Raw genomic sequence first — 7,303 nt, 5'->3', positions numbered from 1 at the left:
CAAGCGCCGCGAACAGTTTCCTTTTGTCAGACTTGACGAACAATATGCCGAGTCCCGGACAATATGCCTCGCCAGTTAGCAGTAAAGCCGGCAACCCACTGACAATATTCTACAGTCACTGTTTACTACGCACCTCTTTACACTCCCGAGACCTCCGGATAACTGAAGCTGGTCAATGATCGGGGGTCGTTTTATAGGTGACCTACAGAAAGAGGCCAACTTAGAATTCACACAAGAGAAACTTCTGTCGGTGTAGGAACCTGTTCATATTGAGGTCAAACCCCAGAAGGAACAGTTAAGTCTCTTCCCTATGGAGGATGAGCACTTGGGGAGCGGGGGTGAGTGGGAAGGCCCGAGGAATAGGCGCGTGGGGCGCCTTTGTGGGGGATGGTGCTGGGGAAAGCTGTAATGGAGGAGAACAGAACATGATCCCCATGACAAGTGGCATTCGAACGTATTACCGTCTACGACGGTTAATCTGCAAAATCCAGCCTAGAGGACTTCGATATTCCATCGCCTTTATCTTTAGTTGAAGTTTTGGTCCAATACCGTGAAATTGATAGCGTCTTCAAACGTGTAACTTCAAAGTAGGGCAGTAAAAGCAAAGGTGTTGTTAGTGAATGCGTATGTTTGTTATGACGGTAGCAATGGATGAGTTGAATGCGGTCGCTGGTTATGTTCGTTCGTTCCTCGGTTCGTTATTCCGAGCTGAAAGAGTTAATGGCCCCGCCTCCCGAATCTGGACTCGAGGCTCCTTCCTGGAGTCAGTGGTGGATATCATCTGGAAAGGGTAGGGAGTGGGGTATCTCTCTCTCTCTCTCTCTCTCTCTCTCTCTCTCTCTCTCTCTCTCTCTCTCTACTTCTGTTATAGTAGAAAATAACATTTCGTTGATTTTTATTTATGTGAAAGCAGACGCAAAAGAAGTGCAACACATTTCAGAAATGAAAACTGAAGGAGATGCAAATATACCTATAACCCAATAGTGTAGATCCACAGAAGCTAAACACTTAGTGTAGATATAATTGAATAAAGGACAGCAAAACGTATGTTCTCGCAGTGAAGAAATCCAGAAGTCTCAAACCCAGACGAAAGTTTTTCATTTGTCTTTCACTTCGCCTATTTATGTCTCCCGTTATGGAACATTCGAGGATTTCTCGGAAGCTCAAGGAAGTCTGAATAATTGCGTTAGATTACCTTTCCGTCTAAAAGAATCTTTTTTTCCTCATCGTAGCGAAGTCAACATTGCCGCTATGATGTTGTGCAGCTTCGAAAACAGAAACATCGTCGCGTTCAACGATATTGTTTCTACACAACTAGATAATTGAGAAGCACTGTAGGTCCTTGTCTCAGTTGAGATGACGGATATGGTCGTGGTACCGTTTACAGAAGTGCATATTGTCTTCTTGTAACTGGTGGATATTGTCGAGTCGTGTGGGGTGGCATATGATCCATTAACTCAGGTGGGATATTGTTGTTCGACGTTATTATCATGGCCTCTAGCAATACTGGCTTGTGTCGTATTATCCAGAGAGCTTTGGTCTTGTGGGATATTGTCATGTCTTCGTGGATATTGTCATGAAATGGATATTGTCTTTCGGAATATTATCATGGAGGCGGGGGATATTGTCATATATTTCTAAGAGGGATGTTGTCTCGTGGGATATTGTCTTGTGTTCATAGATATTGTCGTGCACGTTATTTTTGAGAGGGATATTATCTTCTGGAATATTATGGCAGAGGCAGCGGATATTGTCATATAATTCTAAAAGGGATGTTGTCTCACTGGATATTTTCAAGTACTCATGGATATAGGCGCGTATGTTATCTTTAACAGGGATATTATCTTGTGGAATATCACCAGGGAAAAATTACATATTGTCATATATTATATTCCTGGGAAGGGGGGGGGCGGCGATGCCGTGTAAGATATTGGTATGCAGTGATTGATGTAGCCCCTTGTTCTATATGTGAGAAGATTGCTGTGTCGTGGGTTATTGTCGTAAAAGCTACATTTATGAGAATGACGTTGCCTTGCACGATATTCATCATTATTGTTAGTCCTCACCAACAACTCGGTTCATTTTTTGAGGCCCCCTACAGAACCTCATCCGGTCCATCTGTTATAGTGTACATTTTTTTTTACAATTTGTTTTATACTCTAAATATTCTAATAAATGTTTTTTAGATGTAGGCTTATCTATGCTAGTTATATTACCAATCGCAATACTGATATTATGGGCTCTTTCCTAGATAGTGACTCCCTAGGGTTTTCGGGGGTCGTCATCTAGGACTAATATTTCTTGTGGGTCATTATCTTTATGATATTTACAGTCTTTTGTTTATGTTTTTACGGTAATCCCCAACGGGCTTGTACTTAACACGCCGCAAAGGTGGATGCATACCAGGTTAAACCCAGTTGGGGGTCACCATCTAGGAAAGATCCCTATTATGAAGTACAATGTACTATCAAAAACTCATTTCTGTGGCTGACACTTCTTGCTCTCTCCGGACGGTCAACGACGTTCTTTCTCTATCCAGAGGTAATGAGTTTCATCGAGAGCCAAATAACTTTCTTATGCAGGTGACGAGCTTCAGCATTAGCTGGCAGTGCTAGGTGATGACGTCTCTTCGCTTAGCACAGGTAGTAATTGTTAGCATTCCTGACAGCAATGCTTTTACAATCACTAAAAGAAAGTAGCGTGGTCTCTTTACTGGTTGAAGGGGAATGTACTGACACAGAAATATTTTGAACGTCATTTTAATCATTATACTTCACGCTGTCTGTGCAGCCTCGTTTGATTAGTTATTTGCTTTATTTCACTGGACGTGAGAGCACGGTGCATTTACTTCATCCCAACCACAGAGCGTTACCTTTGTGGCTGATTTCAGAATTTATCTTTCTTCTCAATTCAGGGAGTTACAAAACCACAATTTTTGACAATATTAATTCTGCTTTTTTATTTAATCGTTGGACATGACCACTGTATGTGACCAGAATGCATGTGCATACTTCGGAGAATAAAATGCTGTCGAAGTCTTCTTATGTATGTTTTCAGTTTCAAAATATGCTCTCTCTCTCTCTCTCTCTCTCTCTCTCTCTCTCTCTCTCTCTCTCTCTCTCTCTCTCTCTCTCTCTCTCCCCTTAGCCTGGAATCTTCAGTCATTTCCGGTGCTGTGTGTGTACCCAAACCTTATCAATGAGGGAAAACCAGCGAAGATAGTTATTGCTGTTATAAAGGTTAACAAAAACGGGCGCAATCTGAACAGCCTTTTAGTAATGAACTTTCTATCCCCATTTATGAACTGCTTTCATTTTGCGAGTTTACAAAATGGAGCAAAAGTAGAAGCAATCTGTTGACATGGGAAGTCTGTGGTAGCCGAGATGTCATTCTCCCACTTTTCGGTTAGTTAAGATGAATGAAGGAAGCTCCTGTTCATAAGTATGCGGTAGCTGTGGCATGCGAGATGTGGCATACAGTTGTCTGCAACGGGTGGTAACCTTGCAAACAAGTTTCCGAAACCCGGGCTGTGTCATGACCTCTTTACCATGGCCTTCTGGAGTCTTGGATGCGAGTTCCCTTACTGGAGGGTGCATTTCGGTGCACTTTCCTTTCTTTGGTTATTTTTTTCCCGAGTCGAAGAATGCGTTCGACTCTGTTATTAGAGATGAAAAGTTGCCTGGAGGATTGTAAAGAAACTGCCTTCCTCTTTATTTAATTCTGTTTCTGTTGGTTACTTTAAAATTCCAAGCCGTCATTATTGTGGCCCCCAGGTAGTGTACCTATTGAGAGCTGTCTGCCTTCCTGCGTATTGTAAGGGTTCCATTACGTCAGCCGGTTTACCAGTTATACTAAGTTATTTTAGGATTAGTTTATGGGATCTTTGAATTTTCTTGCAGTCACAGACTGTAAATGATCTCTAATGACATATATTTTAATCCTAGCTCTGCGATCAGTTAAGTTAGGACAAGCTCTCTTGATTTTTAAAGCCATGATTTTAAAATTCTCTGTCTGAAACTCTTTCTTCTGAAACCATGTCTTAGAGTTCCCCAGTCAAGGGTGCAATTGGCCTACTCTTGCCTAATATGGAAACATGGGAGATGTGAATGGTCATTCTCTTTACTGTAGAGACTAGCTTGTAATAACTGTCAGAGAAACCGGGAATGTAACTACTTTGAATTTTCCTTTTTAAAGCTTACAGCAAATATTATTTCGTAATTGTATTTAACAATTTACTTCATTGCTTGTTGGGAAATAATGTGCTTAGAACAATCCCTCGGCGTTGAGCGTCTTTTGTTTCTTGTTTTTGATGTCAGTACTTGCCAATCTTCTGAGTGCCTCCAGCTGATAAGGGACATCGTTGTTTTTGTTTCCCAGTTACACAGCAAAATTACACAAGATAGCAGTAACACAATAACATTTTGGATATTCATGATAATATGTTTTCAAACCTAGATTAATTTCCAGTACATGGAAACACTTGGCATGATATTCGACTCCAAGCTTTCTTTTGTACCAGAAGACCAAGCATTGCTTATGTGGCTTTCTATATCTGAAGGGACGATAACTGTAATCCTGTATTCTTCAAATATAGTTTTACTCCTGATGGAATATTTTTGTCCCGGCTGCAGACTGCCTCCCAGGATATTTATTATATATATATATATATATATATATATATATATATATATATATATATATATATATATATATATATATATATATATATATATATATATATATATATATTTTAGCCAGCACTGCTCGAAATGTTGGTTTACTTCTTTTTAATATGCAAACTCTTAATTGACATCACTGCCAAAAAATACCAGAGATTGGCCATCTTCCATAAGCTCTATTTTAATAGGGAGAAAAGGGGGGAGCATCGTCTAGGGCGGCTGTGTTGAAGCACCACGATGTCATCCTGCAAAGTGCCAAAGATGCAGCAATTTTTGTGAGATTGTTGCTGGCATTATCACCAATTCCAGCAACCTGCTGTCAAGTAGTGTGCACCACGGCTTTAACTTTAGTTTCTCTTTTAAATCTCTTTCGAACCTCTTGCGCAGAATGGGGCTAGGGGTATACAGACCTGGACTGAAATTAATGTTATCTTCATTTGTTAGTCGTATTAATGCAGATTCTAAGGGGTTTCTAGAGTTAATGACATTATATTTTGTTACTAGACTACTCCTGGAGAATCAATCCTAAATGAATTTTGACTTAGGTGCACGGAAATAACATTCATTTGACTCGTTTTAACTGAATATTTATGTTGGATTATTCTGACTTTTAATTCCTTATTCGTGTGGCACTAATAATATGGATCACGTCCATACAGTTCATTTTATATGCAGTGTTGCTACTCTGTAGAGGACAATGTCTTTTAAACATTATTTTTCTGTTGAGCTGCTATATGAAGAGATCGCATTTCTAATAAATATTTTCAGCAATCATTTGATGGACTCAAAACCGGGTAGAAAAGGCAAACGCCCCAGTGTTCAAAACCTTGGTTACTTGGCCTTCACCCTGCGTAATATGACTAAATATGGTAGTTGAGGTAACCCAGAGGGCAAATAAGGAGCCACCTATATTTCAGTCTATTAAGTAAAACACTTAATTGGAAGTTTCCTTTACGGAAATTAATTGTGGATGTTGACTACATTTAAAGACAAAAAAAAAAAATTAAATGATCGAAATGAATTAGATGTATATTTTGTGTGGGGTGAGAGAAACTGAAAGGGCAAGAAATGTGGAGTTGGAAGAAGTGATACAAAAGTCAGGATAGGTGAGAAAGTGGATCAGAATATTAATAAACGGTTTGGCCATGTGAAGAGAATGGAGGACGATAGATCGGTGAAAAGAGGGTAGAACTGGACTGTTAGGAAAAGGATAATATTAGATAGTGGTGTGGCAGAAATATTAGAGCAAAAAGGTCTATATATCCAGGAAGAAAGTGTAAGTAACAAAGAAGCGAATGTTAATAAGTGTAGAAGGGTTAGATACGCTACTGATTAACCTGTTGTATGCGTATATGACATGTCTAATGTGAAAGTTTTCTGCACTAGGGCCCATCCTTGGTTCTGCAGTTATAGCATGAATGTGGCAGTGACTAAAGTCTGGTTTTTCTCTACAGCCACCCTCATCAGGGGAAACAGCTCTATGTTGAAATACTGAGCCACTCTTGTTAAAAAATTGGGTTAATGACCTGACAGAGCTGGATTCACTTCCTGTTTAGATTTAACAGCAAAGAACAAAAGTTAACATAGCCCAGACTTTGGTTACTCGTTCTGTGAAGAGATTTCGTGTTTTTACTGGAAGAGAAGACAGGAACTATCAACTTTACGCGTCTTGTAAATCGACATGTGAGTGAATGAATGGTTTTTATTAATAATATGCACCGTTGGTAAAGGAAATGGTTTTTAACAAAAGGTTTTAAAAATATTTTATCGAAATAGAAAAGTGGTGCTTGAAAAAATGCCCATAACGGGGATGTTGATTTTTATACTTTAATATATGTAAAGTGTTTCTATACGTGAGGTCAACTTGATCTGACAAGAGAGAGAGAGAGAGAGAGAGAGAGACCATTAAATTATGCATGGGAAATGTATTTTTATTTTAGCATGCATCTGTATCTAGCAGGAGGGGAAAAAGAGAAAGCGGATAAGAGAAGAATAAGAAGAAGAAGAAGAAGTAGAAGAAGAAATGATGCTGAGGAAGAAGCGAACTGAGAGTTGTTGTCAATGCCATTTGAGAATGTCGGCCCACCATCTTCGTGGCGTTGACTGGGAAGCAGGTTTTTTTTCTCTCTCTCTCTCTCTGATTCCGGATTTTTTCCGGTGCAGCAAAGAACGAAAAACATGAAAAGTGCTTCAGTGGAATCACGTCCCCTGGCACACAACAGGATCACGGAGTCATTGACAAGAGTATGAAATTTTCACTGGCTATTTTGCCGCATGTTCATCCTTCCTGCGTTTTCCTATTTTGGTTGGGTGGGGGGGGCGCCGTGCGGGGTGAAGGGAGGGGAGAATATTTTTGGCATCATTCATACTCAAAATCCTATTTACCCATAATAAGATTTTTTTTTGACATCATTCATACGGAAAATCCTCTTTACTCATAAACAAACAATTAAATTTTGAGTAATATTCTTCTTTAATATGTCAACTGCAGCTAAGTAACTTTTATGTATGTTAGCACATAATATATAAAAGCATGTGCTTTTGAAAATTATTTCTGCAGAAAATCCGGAGACATTATTCCAACCTATATGAATGAAGCTCTTTTTTTGTACTGTACATATATG

The 7,303-nt window shown here is 39.4% G+C and overlaps 1 protein-coding gene across 1 annotated transcript in view; it reads right to left on the bottom strand.

The window, feature by feature from the left end:
* The window catches only part of LOC136832716 (cylicin-2-like), an 8,725-nt gene extending 8,434 nt beyond the window's left edge, over positions 1-291 (bottom strand). Inside the window, exon 1 of the mRNA XM_067094189.1 lies at positions 134-291. The gene's annotated coding sequence lies outside the window, so the exon portion shown is untranslated. The remainder of the gene's footprint in view (positions 1-133) is intronic.
* Positions 292-7,303: the final 7,012 nt, after the last annotated feature.

Source organism: Macrobrachium rosenbergii, chromosome 4 (assembly GCF_040412425.1).
Source record: "Macrobrachium rosenbergii isolate ZJJX-2024 chromosome 4, ASM4041242v1, whole genome shotgun sequence".
NCBI classification, from domain to species: Eukaryota; Metazoa; Arthropoda; class Malacostraca; order Decapoda; family Palaemonidae; genus Macrobrachium; species Macrobrachium rosenbergii.
This window is presented reverse-complemented; position numbering and strand designations above follow the sequence as displayed.